Here is a 16790-nt window from a genome sequence, read left to right on the forward strand (position 1 = left end):
CCCTCTTCCCTTGAAGCTTTTAGGAAGACTAAGGGATAAGCCATCCACCAAGAGATAAAGCCAGGAAAAGTGTCTGTCCCAGTGCAAGTGTGTGAGGGTTGTTAGTTGCGGGGGAGGTGGGGCATCCTTCATTCTTTCAGCCGGGGGACTGCACGTCTGTGGAGTGAACACCCCAGAGGTGGGCAGGGGACCAAGTCCAGCATGGGAGACAGGACCCCTGGGTCAAAGGCTGTTCTTAGGTAAGCTTCATGACAAACATGGCATTTGAGCTGGGTCTTGAGTGGAGCCAGGAAAGAACAGGAATTTTGAAAATTCCTGAGGGAAAAAATGTGAACAAAGAAAGGGACCCAGGAAATAGTTTATTGTTAACTATAATTTTCCTACTATGTTATCAAATACAAGAATGTATTTCTTCTATGTAACTGCATGTTGGTACCCATTAGTCAACTTCTCTTCCTCCCCACTTCCCTTCTCAGCCCCTCGTGAACACTATTCTACTCTCTACCTCTTTGAGACCCACTTTTTTTGCTCCCACATTTGAGTAAGAACATGCGATATTTGTCTTTCTGTGCCTTGCTTATTTCACTTAACATAATGACATCCAATTCCATCCATGATGCCGCAAATGACAGGATTCCGTTATTTTTATGGTTGAGTAATATTCCGTTCTGTATATATTCCACACTTTCTTTATCCATTCATCCATTGATGGACACTTAGGTTGATTATACATTTCAGCTATTGCAGACAGTGCTGCAGTAAACATGGGAGTGCAGATATTTCTTCAATATACTGATTTCCTTTCCTTTTAATATATACTCAGAAGTGGGATTCCTGGATATGTGGTCGTTCTATTTTTAGTTTCTTGAGGAACCTCCATACTGTTTTCCATAATGGTGGTACTAATTTACATTCCCTTTCTCCACATCCTTACCAGCATCTGTTATTTTTTGTCTTTTTTATAATAGCCAGTTCTAACTAGAGTGAGATATCTCATTGTGGTTTTAATTTGCATTTCCCTGGTGATTAGTGATATTGAGCATTTTTTCATATATCTGTTGGCTGTTTGTATGTCTTCTTTTGAGAAACATCTATTCAGGTCATTTGCCGATTTTCTAATCAGACTATTTGTTTTTTTTGCTATTGAGTTGTTTGAGCTCCTTATATAATCTGGTTATTAATCCCTTGTCAGATGGAAGTTTGCAGATATTTCCTCCCTTTCTCTAGGTTGTCCTTTCACTTAGTTGTTTCACTTCCTGTGCAGAAGCTTTTTAGCTTGATATAAACCCATTTTTCTATTGTTGTCTTTTTGAGGTCTTATGCAAAAATCTTTGCCCAAACCAATGTCCTGAAGTATTTCCCCAATGTTTTCTTCTGGTAGTTCCATAATTTTAGGTCTTACATTTAAGCCTTTAATCCATTTTAGAGTTGATTTCTGTATATGATGAGATGAGGATCTAGTTTCATTCTTCTACATATGGATATTTGGTTTTCTCAGCACCATTTATTAAAGAGACTGTGTTTTCCCCGGTGTGTGTTCTTGCCACCTTTGTCAAAACTGAGTTGGCTGTGTGTGGATTTATTTGCAGATTCTCTGTTCTGTTCCGTTGGTTGATGTGTCTGTTTCTATGCCAGTACCATGCTCTTTTGGTTACTATAGATTGGTAATATCATTTGAAAACACAACCATGATGCCATTAGCTTTGTTCTTTTTGCTCAAGATCACTTTAGCTATTCAAGGTCTTTTGTGGTTTCATATGAATTTCAGGCTTTTTTCTATTTCTGTGAAGAATGTCATTGGTATTTTGATGGGAATTGCATTGAATCTGTAAATCACTTTGGTTAATATAGACATTTTAACAATATTAATTCTTCTAATCCATGAGCATGGGCTATCTTTCCATTTTTTCAGGTTCTTCTTGTTGAGTTACAGGGGTTCTGTATATGTTATGGATATTAATCCCTTATCAGATATATGATTTGCAAATATTTTCTGTCATTCTGTTGGTTGCCTTTTCACTTTGTTGATAGTGTCCTTTGGTGCACAAAAGTTTTTAATTTTGATGAAGTCCATTTTTTCTGTTTTTCCTTTTGTTGCCTGTTCTTTTGGTGGTGTCATACCCAAGAAATAATTGTTAAATTCAGTTTCATAAAGCTTTTCCTCATTATTTTCCTGTATGAGTTTTATAGGTTTAGCTCTTACATTTAGGTCTTTGATCCATTTTTAGTTAATTTTTGCATACAATGTTAGGTAAGAGTCTAACTTCATTATTTTGCATGTGGATATGCAGTTTTCCCACCACCATTTATTGAAAAGATTGTCCTTTCCACATGGAATGGTCTTGTGGAAAACCTTTGGCTATTTATGTGAGGCCATGTGTGGCACCCTTGTGGAAAACAATTTAACCATATATTTGAAGATTTATTTCTGGTCTACCTTGTGTGGACTATAAATCTGTCTTTATGCCCACACCACATGCTTTGATTACCATACATTCATAGTATGTTTTGAAATCAAGATGTGTGAGACTTCCAACTTTATTCTTCTTCTTCAAGATTGTCTTGGCTATTGATTCTGTTCTTTTGCATTAGAAATCAGAAAATTTGTTGCCTACAAAATCATTTTGAAAGTACTACTCAAGCCTTCTAGTAAAATTAAAAATTAATAAAGGACCAGTGAGAGATATGCAAATTATTCATGATCAATTAGCAAACACCAAAACACAGTTGTGTTACAAGTAATAATATAGAACTGAAGCTTAAAGCAGTTGTTAAGAATTATGATTCCTAAGAAAGTAGAACACAAAAATCAAAAGCAATTTCAAATCAACATTTTAAATGATTTCAACAAAATATAGCGGGTAGCAGAGGAAGACATGGGAGTTAGATTGAACTAGGGACCTTATCCTATGTGGAAATTAGAGGTTATATATGTTATTTGACTGAGTAAAAATTAAATTTTATGTATAAGTTATTAGATAAAATAAATGGCCTAAAAAGGTAAAAATATACAGACATCCGCTGACCTAGGGGCTGCCCAGTTGAGATGGGGTACACCTACTTCCACTGTGTGGGATATAAACAGCCCCCTCACTTTGAGGTTCCCTGCAGATCACACCCCCAGAACCTCTCTCCCATAATCTCAGAAGTCAGAGTTCAGTGTTCGAGCCCCGCTGAGAAGCACAGTCCCCTCCCCTGGCACATCAGCTTCTAGGGGCTCTGAGCCCACCCTCCTGTCTGTTAAGTCCACCAGATGAGACTTTTCCCATTGATCCTCATCTGTCTCCTAATGGGACATTCATTTAAAAATTAAAGGGTGGGATCGTGTGTTGGGAGTGGGATTCAGGGGTGTGGGATTCACCAGCCAATTTCAAATGCATGTTAAATATTTAAAATCATTTTAAAATTCGAAACATTAATATTTAATTTTTAAAATGTAAAAAATTAATCCTTAAATTGAAATTGTTGATTCTCACTTCCCATGAAGTGTGAACATTCTTTTATTCTCGTTGTCTTTTCCAGAGTTCTCAGGCGCTGTGGTCTCACCTTCCACTGGGGCAACAATGGGCCATTTCCAGCAGGGACGGTGCAGTGTTGGCCTGCATGCCTGACTGCCACACACCTCCAGAATCAGGTGTCTGAAAAGTAAGTCCTGTGTTCGTGGGGTCTTAGTGGCAGGCCAAAGGGGCAAGTGCAGTCACCGCCTCTGACAATAGAGCTGGTAGTGATTCTGTGGACTCCCTGGAAATCAGATCTAAAGCCCAGATAAAGTGTAAGATTCATTGAGAAGGAGTCATGAAATGTATTTCATACTGCATTAGAGTTTGAGATTGGAATAATAGGCATTATTCTTTAAAAGGAAAAAAAAAAACAACCGTAGTGATTGACAAGTGGCTTGATTTATACCAGTGCAAAATTTGTCATCTGTTGCAACCATTATTGATTTTTTAAATATTATAAGCAAAAGAAAAATAGTGCCATTATCTTAACACACTAATTATTTTTACTTTTACTGTTTCCTTTTACTTCTTATCCAAAAATACAATTTTAATCTGACTGAGAGCATAGCCATTCTTTTGCTTTATGACTCTTGGAACAAAAATTTTTATATACCTTGTTGCCTACTTTTTATTTTATAAGCTTTAATTCTACAGAAAACTTGAAGGAATAGAAGAGTGAACACCCGTAATTCTTCACCCAGATTTACCAATTGTTTATACACAAACAGACACACACAGATGGTAAATATGTGTTTGTGTATGTTTGATTCTTTTTGTCTGAACCATTTGATGGTAAGTTGCTGACATCATGACACACTTTGGCATCATCTCCTAAGTACACAGACAGCTACCTTCTACAAAAGTATAGCACCATTACCACTGTGAAATATAATATTTATAAAGTGATATCCAAATATGTTGTCCCTATCCAGATACCCCTGATTGTCCCCAAAATATTCATCATAGCTGTTTTCCCCTGTCTAGTGTTCAGTTAAGTATCACTCACTGAATTCAGTTATGTCTCTTTTTATCTGAACTGAAGGCCTGCTTTCATTTTTCTCTTTCATGATGTTGACGTCTTTGAAGAGTGAGCCACTTGTTTTATGGAGTGCTACCCAATCTGGACCTGTCTGATTAGTTCCTCATACTTAGACTAAGATAGACATTTCCTCCATTTCTCTTTCCAGCACATCAGTGGGCACACCATGGCTCATGGTGATAAGTTTGTTCACTGGGCTAAGGTCGTTTCTGCAAGAGTTCTCTTTATAAAGTTACTTTTTTTTTTTTGAGATGGAGTCTCGCCCTGTCGCTGGGCTGGAGTGCAGTGGCACGATCTCGACTCACTGCAACCTCCACCTACTGGATTCAAGCGATTCTGCTGTCTCAGCCTCCCGAGTAGCTGGGACTACAGGCGCCCGCCACCATGCCCAGCTAATTTTTGTATTTTTAGTAGAGATGGGATTTTACTATGTAGGCTAGGATGGTCTTGATCTCTTGACCTCAGGTGATCCACCTGCCTTGGCCTCCCAAAATGCTGCAATTACAGGTGTGAGCCACCGCGTCCAGCCTATAAAGTCACTTTTTACATTCTTTGTCTTTTACTAGTAAGCAATGGGGCAAACTTTGAAGCCCTGTGAACATTCTCTTCCCTGGCTGATTTTCATCCAGTGATCTTAGCATCCCTTGATGGTTGTATTATGATTTTTAACCCATTAGTTTATTGGGACCTCAGACTTTCTTTGTCACATAGTCCTTCATGTTTCACATTTTCTGTGGTTGTGAGGTCATCACACAAGGGAGCATATATTGAGGTGGTCAAGAGGAGGACCCTGAAGTTAGACCATTCAGATAGGCATCTAGGTATGCATCTTGTCTCTGTCATACAACAGCCGGATGACTGCGAGCAAACATTTCTCCCCACAAACTTTCAGTGTCCTTATAATTACAAGTAGGAGACTGGGAGTGAACATCGCAGGAGGCATATGGCAGAGGGTACAGCCTGTGGCTGGCCTTGCTAAGCAGTAGCTGTTAATGATTATCAGACACAGGAAACATAGGCGAGAGCCACTGGATGCTGCTTTTATTCCTGAGATCTCTTATAAGACCTTTAGCAAAAATGCTAATAAATCTGAGTGACAGAGCAGAGGCCCCATGCTCTGTGTCCCTGCAGTTAAAAGGTTGCATAGGGAATGAAACCACTGTGGCAGGAAGTATTCATCAGTGAACACTGTCCTGATGTGCACTCCCTCGTCGGCTTCCTCCTCCCCCTCTCGGTCAGCCTTAACTGCCTCCCCTCGCTAGGCCTGAACCTCCCTAGTCTGTTGTCAGGTTTGCCTTTCAGTCAGCTGTAACCAATTGGGCTTTTTATTTGAAGATTATGTGTGGGTTTTTTTTTCTATTTAAATTAAGTCCTTTTAGATTTATTGGCATCCCATTGCCACAGAATGCATTTGCCTTGAGAATGTTTTGAAAATTTTACCAAGAAAACAGTTTGTGAAAATATAGGTTATTTTAGAAGCTACACACGAATATGAATTAGACTGAGCCTTCAAAAAAATTGCTGTTGGAAAACATGTTAATATCTTAAAAATACTTCCTCTGAAAAGGTTACTTGCCTCATTTTCTTCCCCACAACTCTTAAAAGCAGATGAGAGCTGGTGCTCACAGAGAAAACCGCTCTGTGTCCTGCATCCAGATGACATGCTTTCTGTCGGCTTCTTGTCGGGCTGAACGTGAAGGGCTGGCCCTGTGGGGTTCCCCTGCTTTCTGGGGCGATATCAACCAGCCAGCCTGGGGTTTGCCAGGATTGGAGGACACTTCCGGTAGGCTCCAGCCCCAGGCTTCCCTGAAGACTTTCCACATCTCCCTTTTCCTTCTTACCAGCTGTTTACATGCCAGGAATCCTTGCTTGTCTCCTCGTCCTCTGGATCTGCTCCTTGGAGATGGGACTGTGCCTTTTCTGTTTTCCCAGGAGCAAACCCAAAGGGTATGGGAGGAGTGAAATGCAGGTGAAAAGCAAACTTCTGGTTCTGCGTCAACACCAAGGAAATCACTGAGTTTCGCTTGAGTGTGTGGATGGAAATATCAGGGCTGCTTTTTTTCAGTTTTCCAAAGCACATCCTGCAGAATGTCTGTCCACTTGGAAACTTGAGCTCTCTAGTCTTGAGTGAGCTCCATGCTCATGGCCTGTGTGCTGGAGAACCAAATGGAGGTGGCTGGAAGCCAAGGCAAAGCCCCTGCAGAGAGGCCCACTCCCAGGAGGCTTGCAGGTGCTTGGCCACACTCGGGGGGAAAAGGACCCCTCCTCCTCCACGGCCCTGGGCCAGGCCCCTCCCTGCATCTCCCTCTTCCTGTTCCCTTCTCCTGCACAGCAGCAGCCCAGCAGTATGTGTTCCCCAGTGTGGGTTCATCAGCATCACCAGCCAGGAAACCCTCATACCCAGAACTTGGTTTTGGGGCTTACTCTTCAAAGCCCTGGTGCTGAGCTGTGGAAAGAGACAGTCCCCCGTGAGATGGCATAAGTATAAATTCACAAAAGGCTTGAAGACACACCCTCAGGGCAGTTCTTAAATCCCCTGGGGGCTTGCTATCCACATAGACATTGTGCCCCATAAGTGTGTGAAGGTGGGTCAGCCAGTCAAGAGAAGGCCAGGAACCCACTGTCTATTCAGCACTTTGCTGAATTCCCTATGTACATCTTGGTTCTGGTTTACTCCTAGAGCATGCAGAAGCTCAATTCTCAGGCAAAGTCATCTGTTACCATGTTCCAAAGCTTATTTAACTCATTAATAAGGGAACCAGCAAAAAGACAAATGATCTGGCTCCACAAGCATTTAGTAACTGGGATTTTGTTTTTGAGACGGAGTCTCACTCTGTCGCCCAGGCTGGAGTGCAGTGGCACGATCTTGGCTCACTGCAAGCTCCACCTCCTGGGTTCACGCCATTCTCCTGCCTCAGCCTCCCGAGTAGCTGGAACTACAGGCACCCACCACCACGCCTGGCTAATTTTTTTATATATATATTTTTTCTTTAGTAGAGACAGAGTTTCACCGTGTTAGCCAGGATAGTCTTGATCTCCTGACCTCATGATCCACCCGCCTCGGTCTCCCAAAGTGCTGGGATTGCAGGCGTGAGCCACCGCACCCAGCCGGTAACTGGGATTTTTAAAGGTCAGTTGGGAAAGAAATGCAGAAATAAGATGCTAAGTTAAGGCAAACCTATACACAAAGCAAAGAAAAAAATGCCAAATTTGGAGTTAACTTGTTTACTAGGCAGTAAAAGTCATAAGCTATCAATTCCACAGGCTAATCTCACAGGGCTATAAACCTCTTTATTTTAACCAATTGTGAGTGATTAAATAAATATTTGTCACACTGCTCAAGAGCTTCAGAATGGGATCAATCAGACTTATTTGCATTCTAGCAGAATATCACAGATTCCAGAAATCATCATTTTTCCCTTTTTCAAGTTTGGAATCAACGTTTCCGTAACAGTCAGCTAAAATATGGTGATTGACAAGTTGTGAGTGATCACGTAGCACCTGGTGAAGGTGCCGCTTTTTGGCCTGCACAATGCACTGGAGCTCCAGTGTAGATACTGCAAGGCCGTGTGTGGGAGGCAGCTTCTGACACAGCTCCCAACCATCCCTGCCTCCTGACATTGCATCTTTGTGTTGTCCTGTGCCCTTGGGTGTGGGCTGGACATAGTGACTTTCTGTGAATAAACAAAATACAGCAGAAGTGACAGATGTCACTTCCAAGACCAGGATACAAACACTGTGACTTCTGTCTTGCTCAGGCTCTCTCTGACTCTTCTCACATGGTTGCTCTGATGAAACAACTCTGATGTTGTGATCTCACCTGTGGAAAGGCCCACGTGGCAAAGAACTGAGCTTCTTAGTTCAACAACCCTCAGAAACAATTCTGTGAATGATCACATGAGTAAGCTTGGAAGAGAATGCTTCCTCATTTGAGCCTTCAGACGAGACTGCAGCCTCAACTCACATTTTGGTTGCAGCCCTGTGAGAGACCCTGAGCTAAGGTGCACTCTGACTCCTGCCCCACAGAAATGGTGAGATTATGAGTATGTGTTGTTTTAAGTCCCTAAATTTGGGCGTCATTGTTTCACAGCAATAGGTAGCTGATGCAGCATCCATGAAATTTATAGTGTTGATTGTTCTTGGATATATGCTTCTCAGCAGAGCTATGTTTCATCTTTCTCGGCTTCTCCCATCTCCTTTCTCCTGCTTCTCTACTCTCCCTTTCCTATTATTTATTGATCTTCCTTTCTTTATTCCCACTCCATTTGAGTTCCACTTCTCTGCAACTGTAATTGCATCCTTGGCCATTGATTAGGGAGGCTTAAAACTAGAGGCAGCTTATTTGTGTGGACAATGTGCAGTTCAGAAAGATACCCCATCCTTGGCCAGTAGCAAGATAGTTTTCTTTGTTGAAATCAATTGCTTCGAACTTACTGTGGCTACATCATCCAGGGCTGCAATGCTTCTTATTTGGTCTTGAGCCAATGCTTAGTGTTTGAATGAAATTGGCTTTACCATTCTTTCCTCAGGGGAGTGTAGACAAATAAATTTTCTGCCTAAGAATGCAGTTTCTTTCTGACTCAAACAGCTGATCCTATAAACTTGGACTTCATAGTCATCAGTTTCAATTCAGAACCAACCTTTTAAAAATTATGTGTTATTTTGATATAAAAAGTACCAAAAGCAAATCTTCTGAAGGAATAGAGCTCCAGACGGTTTTATTAGGTTTCCAAGGTTATTAATCTAAGAATATATTGCAAATAAATACGTAAATAATGACAACAATAATCATAATCATACCTGTCTTTTAAATTTTTTTATTTCTATGGGTATATAGTAGATGTATATATTTATGGGGTACCTATCCTTTTTTTGGTACTTGCTATGTGCCAGGCACTATGCTATGTAATCACCACCACAACCATATTAAAATAGGAACTGCTATCCTCATTTCAAAACTGAGGCAGTGAGAACCAGGGACTAGACCAGGAATTTTTGAAATGCCTGCGTGGATTTGTATTTATATAAGTGTTTCTAGTGACTAAAAATGAAAACCCAAGAAACTAAAGAAGAAAACAATTAGTAGATTAATCTATTAGGTCATAAAGTTGACAGGGTTTTATAGAAAGCTGGGTGGGTTCTTCATAATCCACCTGTCTCACTCCTATCTATTTTAAAAGTTCAAAGCCATGCATGATGACAGATATTTATTTCCTTTATGTTTATTTTTTTATTTGGGCAAAGTTGTTTATTCTATTTGAAAAGATAGACAATAAAATAAAACACTGAATTTTACCAGTCACTGACATGTGTAAGTAGTCCACTAATATGGGCCGATAAGAAAGGCCAAAAGCTGAAATTCTCCTGTATTTGTGAAATCTAAATTCTTTTTTCTTAATGGAAAGAGCCACTGCGTCGACTCTCTTGGTTCCACTTACTCTAAGTGGTCTGGAAACTTCCAAGTATAAACAACGAGCCCACTGGAATTTCTATCCAAATGTCCCTTAGACACCCTTCCCTGTGTCCCTTTTTAACACGCAGTCACACACAGTTATGCGAATGTGCACATACATTCACACACACGCGCATGCAAACATGCACATAGATTCACACACACTCAACATAAACATGCACACAGAAGTCACAAACACACATACACACTATTAAACACATGCACACTCACATGAACGCGCACACACACAGCACATGCATGCACATGCTCACACATGGACACCTAAACATACAGGGACACCTAGTCTATGATCCATTCAGAGTTAATTTTTATATATGGTGTAAGATGTAGATTGAGTTTACTTTACAGAAGTCCGTTTGCTCCAGCATCATTTTTTGGAAAAGTCTATCTTTTCTCCATTGGATTGTCTTTGTGCCTTTGTCAAAAATCAGTTGTCTTTTGTTTTAGTAATAAACGTGTCTATCCTTTACTATCCCAATACTATACTGTCTTGGCCACAGGAGGTTTATAATGCATCTTAAAATCAAGTGTGTGAGTCCTCTAACTTTTTCTTTTTCAATGTTGTTTTGGCTAATCTAGTTTCTTTATCTTTCTATATAAATTTAGAATCAGCTTGTCTGTGCCTACAAAGAAACCTACTGGAATGTTGACTGGGATTGCATTGAATTTATAGATCAATGTGACTATACTTGACATCTTAACTGTGGTATATCTTACTATCCATAAAAACAATACATCTCTATATTTATTTAGGTCAATTTTGGTCTCTCTTGTCTGAATTTTGTGAATTCCTTAGTTAGAATTTTTGACTGTGTCCTGGCTCTGTTGTTCTCCAGGTCTACATGGACCCTGTTCCCTCTTTTCCTGGCTCTGCACCACTGTCCATACCCCTTCCCCAATTACATGGAGCTCAGCCCTCTACTTTGCAAAATCCCCAGTCCTCTGTGGTTTTCAGATGAGATGTCACTTCCTCAGAGCCTCTGTCACTCTCTCCTCCACTCCAGTCTAGCATGGATACCCTTCCCTTGTGCCTGACACCATCTTGTCTCTCATAGCTCTAAGCATCATATGATATAACTGCCTCATTAATTTGCTTCTTTAGGCCAGCAGCCCAAATACTTTTAGAAGGTAGAGACCCTGCCTAATTTTAGGTTGTATCCCTAGCACATAACACAGATCAATGGCCCAGTTAATGGCAGCCAAGTGTAGGAATGGAGCAATGAAGGAGTGAAAGGAACTGAAAAGGGGGAAGTAAACTAGCCTTGAGTGAGTCTCTGCTCTGTGTCAAGTACCATGAAGGTAGGTCAACGGTGGTCAATAGAAATTAGACTGTCAGGGAAAAATTAGACAGTCATTATTAGACAGTGAAACACAGTCAGACAGAAAGGTATAGAGGGAGAAAGGAAAGGAGGGAGGCAGATATATAGACAGACATTCAGGCAGGTTTTGGATAATCAGATAGATACATTCATAGGCATATGGATAGATATGCAGACAAACAAGATAGGTTGAAAGACATACAGACAAGAAGGAAAAACATTGAGACCCCAGATGGACAGGCAGAAAAACAGAGAGTTTCTAGCATAGAGAGACAGACAAGTAGTCATATAGACAGATATATAGCACAGAGACACACAGACATACTGACAAATAGACACCCAGAAACATTCATAGGTGGGTGGCTGGGTGGATGGGTGGGTGCATGGATGGATGGATGGATGGATTGATGGATGGAGACAGGTAGAAATAGACAGGATTGCAGGAAGAAAGAAACATGGATAGTTAGACATCTACTTAGATAATAGTAAGACAGACACATGACCAACAGAAGGGGAGACAGAAAATCAGGAAAGAGGAAGGCAGACAGACAATGAAAAAAATTAATTAGATAGATACATACGGACAGGAAAAAAATATATATCAAAAGATACATAGGTAGGTAGGTAGGTAGGTAGGTGGAACAAGAAAGGAAGAGATAGAATATAGATTGAAGATAGATGATAGGTGGATAGACAGGCAGGCAGACCGATACGTATATTTTTATTTAGGCTTATTTAAACTTAACAAAGTTCTAAGAAAGATATGGTATCTTCTGCATGTATAGATGGGGAAGTGGATTCACAGGGGTTCAGTGACTTCCTAAAGACCACACTTGAAGAGAATGGCAAAACTTCAATTCAAAACTAGCCCTACCTTTCCCTGGGGTTTGTGCCAGCACAGCCTGCATGGATTCTCCAGCTCACATCATGTCACCTGCTAAACAAAGTGCACCTTTCTACTCTTCTCCTGCTTGCATCTGCTTCCATGCTGGAGCCCAGGCCCCTGTCATTTCCTCTGTATTATTTAATAGCTTCAGTGGAAAATGATGCTTGAAGTACAGTTTATTATGTGAGTAGGGGGCAAAGAGTTTGGGAGGCCTTAAAGTAGAGATGAGTGTCCTGCTCCCTCCCTCCTGGGTCCTGAGCTCCTAAGAGCTCTCATGACCATAGCCAGTTTTCCTTCTGGAGAGTTTTCTACCCATGAGACCTTTTTCCCGTTAGTATTGTTTAATCACGCTACAACACATTAATATCCTGCTGTGTCTTAGAGACACTTTCATGTTGACACCTGTAATGTAGTCCAGGTACTGATATAATAGGCTTGATTCGGCCAATCTCCTATGGACAGACTTTCTTTATATTTCCAGCTATGCTGTAGGGAACATCCTTAGACGTGCCTCTTTGTACACATAAGCAGAGAGTTCTCTCAGGAAGATACTGAGAGGCAGAATTGTATAGTTACAATTCTATGTATGTATTCTATATTAAAATGTGTATTCTATATTAAAAACTATTTTAGATACTAAAAAAATGCCCCCTGCTGATCTCACCACTAGCCCAATATCCACCTACTAGTAGTGTTAAAAACTACCAATTTCACTTGTTTTCAGGCTTTTTTTCCCTTGCCAATTTGATGCATGAGGGCTTGGGTGAGGGTGGTTAGTGGTTATCTTGTCTAATTTGTATTTTCGTCATTATGACTAAGGTTGATTCTCTTTTCATTTGTTGACTAGTCATTTGAGTTTCCTGTAAATTATACATTCATATAATATGTCAATTTTTTAATTGGTGCTTTGAATACCAATCACTTGTTTTTACGTTTTTTCCAGAATTTCTTATTCTGTTATATAACTTTAAAATATCTATGATTTTTTTCTCATATAGAACTTTGTTTATTGTCTTTGGTTTTTGCTATTATCAGTTTTATCAACTTTATTTTGATGGTGTGTTAGTCTGTTTTCACACTGCAATAAAGAGCTGCCCAAGATTGGGTAATTTATAAAGGAAAGCGGTTTAATTGGCTCAGTTCAGCATGGCTGAGGAGTCCTCAGGAAACTTACAATCATGGCAGAAGGTGAAGGGGAAGCAAGGCACATTTCTTTACAGGGCAGCAGGAAGGAGCAGTGCAAGCAGGGGAAATGCCAGGCACTTAGAGAACCATCATATCTCATGAGAACTCATTCACTATCATGAGAACTCACTCACTATCATGAGAGCAGCATGGGAGAAACCACCCCCATGATCCAATGACCTCCACCTGGTCCCACCCTTGACACATGGGGATTACAATTCAAGATAAGATTTTGGGTGGGGACATAGCCAAACCATATAATTCCACATCTGGCTACTTCCAAATCAAATCTCATGTTCTCACATTTCAAGACACAATCATGCCTTTCCAACAGTCCCCCAAAGTCTTAACTTATCCCAGCATTAACCCAGAAGTCCAAGTCCAAAATTTCATCTGAGACAAGGCAAGTCCCTTCTGCCTATGAGCCTGTAAAGTCAAAAGCAAATTAGTTACTTCCTAGATACAATGGGGGTACATGCACTGGTTAAATGCAGCCATTCCCAATTGGAGAAATTAGCCAAAAGAAAGGGGCTGCAGGCCCCACGCAAGTCCAAAATCCAATAGGGCAATGTTAAACCTTAAAGTTCCAAAATGATCTCCTCTGACTCCATGTCTCACATCCAGGTCATGCTGATGGAACAGGTGAGCTCCTACAGCCTTGGGCAGCTCCATCCCTGTGGTATTGCAGGGTACAGACCCACTCTTGGCTGCTTTCACAGGCTTGTGTTGAGTGTCTGCGACTTTTCTAGGTGCACAGTACAAGCTGTCGATGGATCTACCATTCTGGGATCTGGAGGATAGTGGCTCTCTTCTCACAGCTCCACTAAGCAGTGCCTCAGTGGGGACTCTGTGTGGGGGCTGTGACCCCACATTTCCCCTCTGCACTGCCCTAGCAGAGGTTCTTCATGAGGGCTTTGCCCCTGCAGCAAACTTTTGCCTGGACATCCAAGCATTTCCATACATCCTCTGAAATCTAGGCAGAGGTTAACCTCAGTTCTTGACTTCTGCACAGCTGCAGGCCGAACACCACATGAAAGCTGCCAAGGCTTGTGGCTTGCACCCTCTGAAGCAACAGCCTGAGCTGTACATTGGCCCCTTTTAGCCACAGCTGGGTCACAGGGTACCAAGTCCTGAGACTGTACAAAGGAGCAAGGCCCTGGGCCTGACCCACAAAACCATTTTTTTTCCTCCTAGGCCTCCTGGCTTGTGATGGGAGGGGCTGCTGTGAAGACCTCTGACATGCCCTGGAGACATTTTCCCCATTGTCTTGGTGATTAACATTTGGCTCCTCATTACTTATGTACATTTCTATAGCCAGCTTGAATTACTCCTCAAAAAATTGGTTTTTCTTTTCTATCACATTGTCAGGCTGCAAAATTTTCTGAACTTCTATGCTCTGCTTCCTTTTAAACATAAGTTCCAATTCCAAACCATATCTTTGTGAATGAATAAGACTAAATGCTTTTAAGAGCACCAAGTCATCTCTTGAATGCTTTGCTGCTTAGAAATTTCTTCCACCAGATATCATCTCTCTCAAGTTCAGAGTTCCACAGATCCCTAGGGCAGGGGCAAAATGCCACCAGTCTCTTTGCTAAAGCATAAAAAGGGTCACCTTTGCTCCAGTTCCCAACAAGTTCCTCATTTCCATCTGAGACCACCTCAGCCTGGACTTGATTGTCCATCTCACTGTCAGCATTTTGGTCAAAGCCACTCAGCAAGTCTAGGAAGTTCCAAACTTTCCCACAGCTTCTTGTCTTCTGAGCCCTCCAAACTGTTCCAACCTCTGCCTGTACCCAGTTCTAAAGTCACTTCCACATTCTTGGGTATCTTTATAGCAGCACCCCACTCTCTGTGGTACCAATTTACTCTATTAGTCTGTTTCGATACTGCTATAAAGAACTGCCTGAGACTGGGTAATTTACAATGGAAAGAGATTTAATTGACTAACAGTTCAGCATGGTTGGGGAGTCCTTAGGAAACTTACAATCACGGTGGAAGGTGAAGGGGAAGCAAATACCTTCTTTACAGGACAGCAGGAAGGAGAAATACAAGCAGGGGAAATGGCAGGCACTTAGAAAAACCATTGGATCTCATGAGAACTCACTCATTATCATGAGAACAGCATGGGGGAAACCACCCCCATGATCCAATTACCTCCACCTAATCCCACCCATGACACATAGGGATTATGGGGATTACAATTCAAGATGACATTTTGGGTGGGGACACAGCCAAATCATATTAGATTGACCTTCACTTTTTAGCTCTTAAAAAGGCTTTATTAGTTAGGGCTGGCTAAATGCTAAAATGAACATCCCCACAAATCTCAGTGCTTTAACACAAGGCAGGTTTATTTCTTGCCATGTGCCAGCCTGATAGGGACCACACCATCATGTAGGGACCCACATTTCTCCCATCCAGCAGCTCTTCTATCCCCTGGGGTCACTGACTCTCTGCTGAATCCTCTCTAATGAGCTGAGCTGGCAAATAAGAGATAAGGGAGGAGTGGGGATGCAGTGGGAGACTGGGGCCAGGCCTGGAAATGGCTCACATTCCTTCCATGCCATATTCTATTTTCATGGAACTTAAGTCACGTGGCCACACCTTGCTTGGCCTTGCGAGGCCAAGAAATGTGACCTAGAAACACAAAAGCAAGGGCGGCGGTCAACATCAGGCAGGCTCTCCAGCACACTTTTCTACCACAAGGTCATAAATGTATTCACCTATACTTTTCTCTGGCACACTTACTGTTTTACTTCTTATCTATGTGTATTTAATTCCTGTGGAATTTGTTGGTCAGTGATACGATGTAGGGAATCTTGCTTTATTTTTTCCAATTAAGTTTCCAACTTATTTTATAAATTTTATAATGTGGTCCTTTTCCCACGGGATTTTCAGAAATTTGGGATTCCCTACGTGTGTCGTTCTGTCAGTTAGCGATGCCTTCCGCTTCGTCGGAGATGTTTAATTTCACAAGACAGAGTTGGGAGCCAATGCACCATTGGGTTGGCTGCTCAGTGATGTCATGGCAGCATCTTTCAGATTCTCTTGACCTGTCAGGGTCAAGCATAGCTTCTCATATCACATCACTTCAAGGTGGGAGGATTCTATGCATGCCTCTTAGGAAAGCAAAACATTTGCCAAAAGTAGCCTAGCAGATTTCCTATTGCATTTTGGCAGCTCATAGTGGGGAAAGAACTGGCCACATGGATACTTTTAGCTGCAGGAAAAACTGGTAAAGCAGAAGTCAGAATTGTCTTGATTCACTTAGCCCAATCATCAGCCCATGTATTAAGCCCGCGGACTTACTACATGGGGCTGAGCACATTGTAGCCATGAGCAAAAGCAACGGTCTGTTGGCAATAAGGAAGGGGAATGAATATTGGAT

General features: G+C 41.4%; 1 protein-coding gene across 1 annotated transcript in view; it reads left to right on the forward strand.

The window, feature by feature from the left end:
- Positions 1-16790, forward strand: part of OTUD7A (OTU deubiquitinase 7A) — a 392070-nt gene that overhangs the window by 180388 nt on the left and 194892 nt on the right. The window contains exon 4 of the mRNA XM_032175334.2: positions 3523-3645. The gene's annotated coding sequence lies outside the window, so the exon portion shown is untranslated. The remainder of the gene's footprint in view (positions 1-3522; positions 3646-16790) is intronic.

The sequence above is a fragment of the Hylobates moloch genome, unplaced genomic scaffold (assembly GCF_009828535.3).
Source record: "Hylobates moloch isolate HMO894 unplaced genomic scaffold, HMol_V3 SCAFFOLD_14, whole genome shotgun sequence".
NCBI lineage: Eukaryota > Metazoa > Chordata > Mammalia > Primates > Hylobatidae > Hylobates > Hylobates moloch.